Source organism: Artemia sp. Qi Xiang Cuo, chromosome 8 (genome assembly GCF_049724085.1).
Source record: "Artemia sp. Qi Xiang Cuo chromosome 8, ASM4972408v1, whole genome shotgun sequence".
Classification (NCBI taxonomy): domain Eukaryota; kingdom Metazoa; phylum Arthropoda; class Branchiopoda; order Anostraca; family Artemiidae; genus Artemia; species Artemia sp. Qi Xiang Cuo.
The window spans coordinates 45,137,320-45,149,714 of record NC_142801.1 but is presented as its reverse complement, the minus strand read 5'-3'; the positions used below and the strand labels follow the sequence as shown (position 1 = coordinate 45,149,714).

The 12,395-nt window shown below is 35.1% G+C and overlaps 1 pseudogene; it reads left to right on the top strand.

Annotated features, from left to right (window-relative positions):
- Window positions 1–7,043: 7,043 nt before the first annotated feature.
- On the top strand, window positions 7,044–7,919 carry LOC148949455 (uncharacterized; annotated as a pseudogene).
- The last annotated feature ends 4,476 nt before the right edge of the window (window positions 7,920–12,395 follow it).

Sequence of the window (12,395 nt, the reverse complement as noted above, 5' to 3'; positions counted from 1 at the left end):
AAAATATCCATGGTATCCGAGCAATAGTTTGAATATTTCAATTCAAGCTAGAAAAATACCTGAAAATGTTAAAATTAGTTTTATTTTTAGTTAGGTTCTAACTACCCGATGTGGAATTTACTATGTATTTTCAGACCAAAAAATTCATTTTTTTAATATATTTCATTTTTCAGTTTAGAAAGAACGACCCTTAACCCATGTTAATTGATCCGGGTTGCTGTCCGGGTTGCAGCGGTAGCTAGCAACCTAGTAAGAGACGATCACGTCCAATGTTAAGAAAAATAAAAACCCATAGTTCCTAACAAAGGAGTCAGATCAAAACAAAAAGTACACCATTAGAACCGCCTTGTCCGAAACCCCTGTATAGGAAACTTTCTGTCCCTTGGCTTGAACAGCAAGGGAAATATATTGGCTTGAAAATCAAGAAAATTGACTTTAACCACGTTATTCTCCCCAAACGGGATATTTTTTTCTCTTTTCTTTTTTTTTGTATCCAGAGATAGCTTGGCACTGGAACATCGTAAAGGGTTGTTCAATAGCTCATTTTAAAGGAAATTAATTGGGTTAAAAATCTATAGTAACTAAAATAAATTATTTATAAAAGAGAATAAATTTTTCCACCAAAAACTGCATTTTCGATGTCTTTTCACACTGCAGTCTTTCAAACATAATCGTATACCAGCGGTAAGATTTGAACCGACGCCTCCGAAGAGACTGGTGGCTAACACCAGTGCCTTGGACCACTCGGCCAGGCTGCCTCTCATAAATAAATATATATGTGAATTTGGGTTTCCGCAGTAGCTAGCAACCTAGCAAGAGACGATCAGTCCAATGCTAATTATCCGGGTTGCAGCGGTAGCTAGCAACCTAGTAAGAGACGATCACGTCCAATGTTAAGAAATATAAAAACCCATAGTTCCTAACAGAGGAGTCAGATCAAAACAAAAAGTACACCATTAGAACCGCCTTGTCCGAAACCCCTGTATAGGAAACTTTCTGTCCCTTGGCTTGAATAGCAAGGGAAATATATTGGCTTGAAAATCAAGAAAAGTGGCAGCTACTACAACATTCTGCCTAAACGGGATATTTTTTTCTTTTTTTCTTTTTTTCTTTTCCACAGATAGCTTGGCACTGGAACATCGTAGAGGGTTGTTCAATAGCTCATTTTAAAGGAAATTAATTGGGTTAAAAATCTATAGTAACTAAAATAAATTATTTCTAAAAGAGAATAAATTTTTCCACCAAAAACTGCATTTTTGATGTCTTTTCACACTGCAGTCTTTCAAACATAATCGTATACCAGCGGTAAGATTTTTATATTAAAGAACAAACTGTAGTCCATAGTAACTGAAGTATTATAGAACTTCACATAAGTATTCCAAAATCAGGGTTGCAGCGGTAGAATCTGGGTTGCAGCGGTAGCTAGCAACCTAGTAAGAGACGATCACGTCCAATGTTAAGAAATATAAAAGCCCATAGTTCCTAACAAAGGAGTCAGATCAAAACAAAAAGTACACCATTAGAACCGCCTTGTCTGAAACCCCTGTATAGGAAACTTTCTGTCCCTTGGCTTGAACAGCAAGGGAAATATATTGTCTTGAAAATCAAGAAAATTGACTTGAACCACGTTATTCTCCACAAACGGGATATTTTTTTTTTTTTTTTTTTTTTCTTTTTTTGTATCCAGAGATATCTTGGCACTGGAACATGGTAGAGGGTTGTTCAATAGCTCATTTTAAAGGAAATTAATTGGGTTAAAAATCTATAGTAAATAAAATTAATTATTTCTAAAAGAGAATAAATTTTTCCACCAAAAACTGCATTTTTGATGTCTTTTCACACTGTTATAACGAACTCTTCCCTATACTAACTTGCATAGGCAACTTCACTATAGTGAAGATTACAGTATTTATATTATACATCATTATAAATTATAAAAGGTTCTAATGTTCGAAGATTATAGAGTTAAAAATTTTCCCACACCGGGAATCGAACCCGGTTCTCCTAAGTGAAAGTTAACTATCCTAGCCACTAGACCAAATGGGACCATAAAGAAGTATGATTTAAGAACCATATGCATATTATTATTTCACCATACCAATTATAATAAGGCCAATACAAAATCGTCGAATTGCAACCTTACTTTTGACACATCAGTTAAATCTTCATCAGACTTAAAAACTGTTTTGCTAGTTTTGCAGTAAAGAATCCGGGTTGCAGCGGTAGCTAGCAACCTAGTAAGAGACGATCACGTCCAATGTTAAGAAATATAAAAATTACATTAAAAGACGATCACTGAAATAACAAACCATTCCATACCTTGGACTTAGTTAGCTACTTGATGGTTTGAGTTTCGTCTCTTACTATTTAAAAGAGGAAAAAGCCGTAGGCTTTTTCCTGTTTGTATTTATAGTTAAAAAACAAACTCAAGTCCAAAGAAACTGAACACTGTGGTTCATTCATATTATCTTCATTATTTTAGCTAGAATGTAATTATAATAAAGAACGACTTTTTGCCTATACTAAATTTTATACGCCACTTAATTATAGTATAGGTTAGTAATTCCACAGATAGCTTGGCACTGGAACATCGTAGAGAGTTGTTTAATGGCTCATTTTAAAGAAAATTAATGGGGTTAAAAAAAATTTGTAATTTTATAATAAGGAACGAACTCTTGCCTATACTATCTTGTGTAGGCAACTTAACTACAGCATAGGCTTGTACATTTATATTTAAATTATATTTAAGGTTAATATATTAAAATTTTCCATTAAAAGACGATCATTGGAATAAAAACCCATTACATACATTTGATTTAGTTAGCTGCTTATCCGGGTTGCAGCGGTAGCTAGCAACCTAGTAAGAGACGATCACGTCCTATGTTAAGAAATATAAAACCCCCTAACTCCTAAAAAAAGAATCAGATCAAAACAAAAAGTACACCATTAGAACCGACTTGTCCAAAAACCCTATAAAGGAAACTTACCGCCCTTTGGATGGAATAACAAAGAAAATATATTGGCTTGAAAATCCATAAAATTGACTTGACCCACGTTATTCTCCACAAAAGGGATATTTTTTTCTTTCCGCTTTTTCTTTCTCCTCAGCTATCTGGGCACTGGAAAATCATAGAGAGCTGTATAATAGCTCATTTTAAAGGAAATTGCTACATCTAGTGCCTTTTGTAATTAAAAATAAAATACTTTTTAAAGTAGAATCAATTTTGTCAAAAAATTGCATTTTTTATGTATTTTCATACTGCAGTCTTTTTAAAGATATTTGAATTTTGAAGCAATCAAACAGTTCATGGTAATGAACTCTATAGTAATAATAGCTACATGTCTCAATAGTAACTGAAACTCTAAAGAACGAAATTTTGATACCAATAGATACATCAATTTACAGTAAGAACGATCTCTCGCCCATAGTAACTGATATACGGTGGTTCCAAGGATAGCTACAAGCTATCCAGATTGTAGTGGTATCCAGGTTGCAGCGGCAGCTGTAACATGGAGTCTCTTTGCTTAACAACAAAGTAAATATGTCGGCTTTATAATAAAGATCGACCTCTTCCCTATACTAACTTGCATAGGCAACTTCACTATAGTTAAGATTACAGTATTGATATTATACATCCTTATAAATTATAAAAGGTTTAAATGTTCGAAGATTATAGAGTTAAAAAATTTCCCACACCGGGAATCGAACCCGGGCCTATTAAGTGAAAGTTAACTATTCTAGCCACTAGACCATATGGACACTAAAGAAGTATGATTTAAGAGCCATATGCATATTATTATTTCACCATACCAATTATAATAAGGCCAAAACAAAATCGTCGACTTGCAACCTTACTTTTGACACTTTAGTTAAATCTTCATCAGATATCATATAAGAACTGGAGAGGTGTCACACTCCAGACAGTCGGAAGTACGATCACGTCCAATGTTTACTTAGTAGGATTCAGACTCAAGTGGTACAATAAAGAACGACACTTAGCCCATGTTAACTGAAACATAAATAGGGATTATGTAATTTCCATCAGTATCATGGTTGCAGAGGTGTCCGAAACCAAGTAAAGAACAAACCATTATAGTAAAGAACATTTCATGTTAAAGATTAATCATTGATGCCATAATCATAGTTTGTAGCCAGGTCGTCTCTTACTATTCCAAAGAAGAAAAAGCCGTAGGATTTTTCCTGTTTGTAATCATATAGTAAAGAATGATATGATGCCTATGGTTTAATAAACGGTTATATAAATTACAGTAAAGAACGATCTCTTGCCCATAGTAACTGATATACGCTGGTTCCAGGGGTAGTCCGGGTTGCAGCGGTAGCTAGCAATCTGGGTTGCAGCGGTAGCTAGCAACCTAGTAAGAGACGATCAAAAGTAACCCATAACTCCTGAAAAAACAGTCAGGTCAAAACAAGAACTACACTATTAGAACCGCCTTGTCCAAAACTACTATATAGCAAACTTACCGTTCTTTGGCTTGAATAACAAAGTCCGGGTTGCAGCGGTAGCTAGCAACCTAGTAAGAGACGATCACGTCCAATGTTAAGAAATATAAAAACCCATAGTTTCTAACAAAGAAATCAGATCAAAACAAAAAGTACACCATTAGAACCGCCTTGTCCGAAACCCCTGTATAGGAAACTTTCTGTCCCTTGACTTGAACAGCAAGGGAAATATATTGGCTTGAAATATAATAAAGAACGACCTCTTGCCTACACTAAATTTTATACGCCACTTAATTATAGTATAGGTTAGTAATTCAACAGATAGCATGGCACTGTAACATCGTAGAGAGTTGTTCAATGGCTCATTTTAAAGGAAATTAATGGGGTGAAAAACCTTTTGTAATTAACACAAATTATTTTAAGAAAAAGCCGTAGGCTTTTTCCTGTTTGTAATTTTTATTATAATAATCCGGGTTGCAGCGGTAGCTAGCAACCTAGTAAGAGACGTCACGTCCAATGTTAAGAAATATAAAACCCCCTAACTCCTAAAAAAAAGAGTCAGATCAAACCAAAATGTACACCATTAGTTACATTAAAGAACGAATTATATTAAAACATGATCACTAAAAGAACAAACCATTGCATACATTGGACTTAGTTAGCTGCCTGATTCTTTGAGAGTCGTCTCTTACTACTCCAAAGAAGAAAAAGCCGTAGGCTTTTTCCTGTTTGTAGTCAGGGTTTACATAATATGGGTTGTCAAACAGTTTATATTTTAGCAGGGGTAAACTGCAGATTCTCTTGACTGCATTTTTGATGTCTTTTCATACAATAAAGAAAGACACCTAGCCCATGTTAACTGTAACATAATTTACCTAAAGGATCAATTTAGCTTATTATAAGTCGGGAATTTGTAAGTTTCTTTAGATATAGCTGGAATTTTAAAGTAAAGAATGAATAGTAAAGCCTATAATAACTGCTGAATAATAGTTTGTTTATGATATTTTATAATCCAATCTGGGTTGCAGCGGTAGCTAGCAACTAAGTAAGAGATGATCACGTCCCCTAATAAAAATTACAGTAGCCCATAACTCCTGAAAATAGAATCAGATCAAGACAAGAAGTAAATTATTAGAACCGGCTTGTCTCTATATAGGAAACTTACCGTCTCTTTTCTTGTTTACAGTAAAGAACGATCACTCTCCCATACTAACTGAAATATCGTGGTTCCAGGTATAGTTATAAAAAGGACGAATATAGCTCATCATAAATGGTGTTTATCAATTATTCTGCTTGCAGCGGTAGCTAGCAACCTAGTCCGGGTTGCAGCGGTAGTACAATAAAGAGCGTCACCATGCCCATGTTAACTGACACGTAAATGGGGATTATGTAATTTCTAATAGTATCATAGCTGTAGAGATGGTTCAAAACTAGTAAAAAACAAATCCGAGTTGCAGAGGTAGCTAGCAACCTAGTAAGAGTTACAGTAAAGGTCATTTCATGTTAAAGATTGATCAACGATATCATAATCATAGTTTGTAGCCAGGTCGTCTCTTACTATTCGAATTAAGAAAAAGCTATAGGCTTTTTCCTGTTTGTAATTTAACATCAAACAAAGAAGGGATCAGATTAGACCAAGAATTACATTAAAAGACGATCGCTGGAATATCCGGGTTGAAGCGGTAGCTAGCAACCTAGTAAGAGACGATCACGTCCAATGTAAAGAAATATAAAAACCCATAGTTCCTAAAAAAGGAGTCAGATCAAAACAAAAAGTACACCATTAGAACCGCCTTGTCCGAAACCCCTGTATAGGAAACTTTCTGTCCCTTGGCTTGAACAGCAAGGGAAATATATTGGATTGAAAATCAAGAAAAGTGGCAGCTATTACAACATTCTGCCTAAACGGGATATTTTTTTCTTTTTTCCTCTTTTCTTTTGTATCCAGAGATAGCTTGGCACTGGAACATCGTAGAGGGTTGTTCAATAGCTCATTTTAAAGGAAATTAATTGGGTTAAAAATCTATAGTAACTAAAATAAATTATTTCTAAAATTACAATAAAGAACGAACTCTAACCTATAATACTTGCTGAAAGGTATTTATGGGTGTGTGGAGCAGTTATCCGGTTTGCAGAAGTATTTTTGTCAAAATTCAACTCTTGACAACTCTTTTTCTATGTTGTAATTTTGATAAGAAAATAAGAATTATGGAAATGTCAAAAGATTCAACCTCCACCAAATAAACATTAGGCTGAATGTCAGTGATATCATTTGAAATTCTCTTTAAAAATATTCTTGTGTAGATTCAATCAAGTTTTTAATGTTATGAATATGACGTAGCTAAAACGCAATTTTTGCTGTACAGATAGTGTTTCCTCTCAAGTGTAAGAACAAATAAATAGACCAAATTTAAAAGGTGCAAAACTATTTACTCTCTCTTTAAATAGTAGCAATTTTGTCTGAAGCCAAAAATGTAGCCGTACAAAAAATTTGAGCCAATTATGTGAAGTAATTCTAATGTATCTGGAAAACTTAACTAGCTTGAAGAGTGCTATTTGAAGGTCATAAATGTTTAAGATGAGTGATAGTTACTATAGTGTTAGAGATAACAACCGTCATAGTGAGATGCCGTCAGTGGCAAGCGAGATAGTTTCTGATGACGTTTCATGTTTAAAAAGTTGGGAGGACATGAATTTGAGGAAAAACCTGTTGCGTGGCATTTACAATAATGGCTTTGAATCACCAACGGAGTTTCAACAGAAAGGGATTATGCCGTGCATAGAAGGAAAGAATGTTATTTTGCAAGCAGAGTCTGGGACTGGAATAACTGCAACCTACGGGATCGCCACACTTCAAATTGTAGATCCGAGCAAAAAAGCATGTCAAGCAATCATTCTTGCTACAACACATGAACTAGCCCAACAAATTTGTAAAGTTATTACAAGTTTAAGCCAGTATGAGAAAATTGAATGTTGTGACTTCATAGGAGGTAGACCTATTAGGGAAGACGAAAGAATAATTCAAAATTTAGGGGTACAAGTTGCTGTTGGAACTCCTGGTCGAATACTTGCCCTTATTAAGTCTAAAAGGGAGGACGAAAAACCAATTTTGAATACAAAGGATGTAAAGCTTATTGTCATTGACGAAGCTGATGAGATGCTTTTTGTTGACAAAACCAATTTTGTTGACACGGTTAAAGAAATAGTTGGGGTCTTGGACAAAAACATTCAAGTAGTACTGTCATCAGCAACCAGGCCCACTAAAATGTTTGACATAACTGATAAGATATTGAGAAAGGATTTAACACCAGTTTATATTAAAAACTTTATATTAAAGGAGAAGCTGACATTACCGGGGATAAAGCAGTATTATGTTGAAGTTAGAGAGGAAGAGGATAAAGTTGGTGTGTTTGAGATTTGTACGATACATTATCCATCGGTCATTTTTAATTAGTATGTATACAAATAGTATGGAATAATTCACGGAGGAATAGAGCCCCAAAGTTGACATTGGATGTGTCAAGGTCATGCATGCTCCTCAGAAGTTACAGAAGCTATTGAATTTATTACAGGAATTTTTATTACATTACTCTCAAAACATCAAGTGATCTTAATGAAAATCGCACCATCAGATTCAGCATATTAGACTGAACCTCCCATATATCTAAGACAATTAGAAAAAGAAGATATAAATGACGTTAGATTCATAACAGCACTGAGATGAATCCAAAAACTCTTAATCGACAACTAGGACAAAGTACTACAGTGATTATGACGAGCCTTGTTATTTCACCGACCTTGCAATCATCTTTTGTGTTACACCCCACACATTCAATACCGGAATCCGGTCCTGGATACGACTTGTATGCTTCGAAATAGAGCCCTCGCAAGTAGTTGATTCTTTGTTTTTGTTTTATCAAAATTTATATTGCTTTACATATGCGAAATAATACAATTAGCATGCAAAAATTAAACGGATGCACTATTAAGACATTTAATACTTTATTAAAAAAAAGGTTTGATACTAAAAAATGACAACAATTAGGACGCTGCAGTTTTAAATTAGGTAGTTCTTTTTCAAGCAAAGTTTTGCTAAACTGATTGCAAATAAACGAATAAAATTTGAAATTTTTTGCAGTCAGAAAGCTGGTATATTGTAACCTAAGTGAGTAATATTTCTTCTTTTTCACTATTCTTGGTCTTCTTATGAAGACACTCGATCTACCTCGAAATTGGCTCATTCGTTCAAGCTATAAGTCACTAAATCATGTCATAAAATCTAGTAAAGAACGAACACCAGCCCCTAGTAGCCATAAAAATATAAAAATGCTGTGAAAAGTTTATAAAGTGAAAAAATTGCTATTTGTAACTGCTTCGGGAATGGTAACTATTATTTCAGTCAGTCTTAATAGTAGTCGAGAAAATTTAAAAAAATTACTGCGCTTCTAAAAATTCTGCAATAATCCCAAGATCCTTAGAAAACTAACTTGGCGTGATATATACTGAAATTGAGAAAATTTCTGTCTTGAGGAAATGAGTATCTTCAAAAAAAGTGAATACAGGTTTCGGCTCTTCTCCAATTTGTCTATTGCTCCATATTAATCACATGTTCGATAGCACATTCTATGTTAACAGTTATCGCATCCCAGTAACTCAGTGCCTTTCCTTCGAACTCAAAAGATGTGAGTTCAAGCAACTTTGCTGTAACGATTATTGAATCAGGTGAATTCATATCAGTTGTTTCAAATATTTGGGACAGAAGGCTTGAATTAGTTCGTCAATGCACCTTACGACACCGTCAAATATTTCATTTTCAATGTCTTTCTGATCATTACATTTCCTGTGCTTTCAACTTAATTTGTGGATTATACATTTTGTGTCTAAATAGAGATTATCTATCTCATCTGTTCTGCTTATTATTTTTGTACAAACTGTTCTTGGTCTGATCTGATCTGTTCTTTGTTTGATATGATATTACAAACTGGAAAAAGTTTATAGCTTTTCTGAATTGGAATAGTAAGAGACAACCTGGCTACAACCTAAGATTATGACGTCATTGATCAATCTTTAACATTAAATATGTAGTTGTTCGTAAAAAATTGATTCTATTTTAAAAATAATTTGTTTTAATTACAAAAGGTTTTTAACCCCATTGATTTCCTTTAAAATGAGCCATTGAACAACTCTCTACGATGTTCCAGTGCCAAGATATTTGTGAAAGAAAAGACCCCGTTTAGGTAGAATGCTGTAGTAGCTGCAACTTTTCTTGATTTTCAAGCTAGTATATTTTCCTTGCTGTTCAAGTGAAGGGACAGAAAGATTCCTATATAGGGATTTCGGACAGGGACAGGAGAGTCATAATCTGACTCTCTTCTTAGGAGTTATGGGTTATTATATTTCTTAACATTAGACGTGATCTTCTCTTACTAGGTTACTAGCTACCGCTGCAACCCAGACCAAGAAAAGATCTGATCAGCCCGAAAACAGATCAATTCAGACCCACAACAGTTCAGATAAGACCGAGAACATATCAGATCAGACCCAGAACAGATAAGATAAGACGATAACATATCAGACAAGACCGAGAACAAATCAGATCAGACCAAGAACAGATCAGATTAGACCAAGAACAGATCAGATTAGACCAAGAACAGATCAGACCAAGAACAGATCGGATCAGACCGATAACAGATCAATTTAGACCCAGAACAGATCAAATAAGACCTGGAACATATCAGATCAGACCGAGAACAGATCAGATAAAACGAGAAGGAGACCGAGAAGAGAGATCAGACCAAGAACATATCAGATCAGACCAAGAACCGATCAGATCAGACCGAGAATAGATCAGATCAGACTGAGAATAACTCAGATCAGACCGAGAACTGATACAATAAGACCAAGAACAAATCGGATAACACCAAGAACATATCAGATCAGACCAACAACAGATCGGATCAGATCAATAACAGATCAGATCAGACCAAGAACAGATTGGATCAGACCGATAACAGATCAATTCAGACCCAGAACAGATCAAATAAGACCTAGAACATATCAGATCAGACTGAGAACAGATCAGAAAAAACGAGAACACATCAGACAAGAGCGAGAACAAATCACATCAGACCGAGAACAGGTCAGTTCAGACTGGGAACAGATAAGAGTAGACCGAGCCCATATCAGATCAGACCGAGAACAGATAAGATCAGACCAAGAATAGATCAGATCAGAACTAGAACAGATAAAATAAGACTGAGAATAGATCGGATCAGACCTAGAAGTTATCAAATCAGACCTAAAACAGATATGATCTGATCTTGAACAGATAACAAAAGACCAAGAACAGATCAGATCAGACCAAAAACAAATCAGATCAGACAAAGAACAGATTAGATCAGGCGGAGAACAGATCAGATCAGACCAAGAACAGATAAGATCAGTCCAAGAACAGAGCAGATTGGCCGTGAACACATCAGATCAGACCAAGAACAAATCAGATCAGACCAAGAACAGATCGGATCAGACCGATAACAGATCAATTCAGACCCAGAACAGATCAAATAAGACCTAGAACATATCAGATCAGACCGAGAACAGATCAGATAAAACGAGAACACATCAGACAAGAGCGAGAACAAATTACATCAGGCCGAGAACACGTCAGTTCAGACTGGGAGCAGATAAGAGTAGACCGAGCACAGATCAGATCAGAAAGAGAACATATAAGATCAGACCAAGAATAGATCAGATCAGAACTAGAACAGATCAAATAAGACTGAGAATAGATCGGATCAGACCTAGAAGATTTCAAATCAGACCTAAAACAGATTTGATCAGATCAGCAACAGATAACATAAGACCAAGAACAGATCAGATCAGACCAAAAACAAATCAGATCAGACAAAGAACAGATTAGATCAGGCAGAGAACAGATCACATCAGACCAAGAACAGAAAAGATCAGTCCAAGAACAGAGCAGATTGGGCGTGAACACATCAGATCAGACCAAGAACAAATCAGATCAGACCGATCTGATAATATGGGTTGTCAAACAGTTTATATTTTAGCAGGGGTAAACTGCAGATTCTCTTGACTGCATTTTTGATGTCTTTTCATACAATAAAGAAAGACACCTAGCCCATGTTAACTGTAACATAATTTACCTAAAGGATCAATTTAGCTTATTATAAGTCGGGAATTTGTAAGTTTCTTTAGATATAGCTGGAATTTTAAAGTAAAGAATGAATAGTAAAGCCTATAATAACTGCTGAATAATAGTTTGTTTATGATATTTTATAATCCAATCTGGGTTGCAGCGGTAGCTAGCAACTAAGTAAGAGATGATCACGTCCCCTAATAAAAATTACAGTAGCCCATAACTCCTGAAAATAGAATCAGATCAAGACAAGAAGTAAATTATTAGAACCGGCTTGTCTCTATATAGGAAACTGACCGTCTCTTTTCTTGTTTACAGTAAAGAACGATCACTCTCCCATACTAACTGAAATATCGTGGTTCCAGGTATAGTTATAAAAAGGACGAATATAGCTCATCATAAATGGTGTTTATCAATTATTCTGCTTGCAGCGGTAGCTAGCAACCTAGTCCGGGTTGCAGCGGTAGTACAATAAAGAGCGTCACCATGCCCATGTTAACTGACACGTAAATGGGGATTATGTAATTTCTAATAGTATCATAGCTGTAGAGATGGTTCAAAACTAGTAAAAAACAAATCCGAGTTGCAGAGGTAGCTAGCAACCTAGTAAGAGTTACAGTAAAGGTCATTTCATGTTAAAGATTGATCAACGATATCATAATCATAGTTTGTAGCCAGGTCGTCTCTTACTATTCGAATTAAGAAAAAGCTATAGGCTTTTTCCTGTTTGTAATTTAACATCAAACAAAGAAGGGATCAGATTAGACCAAG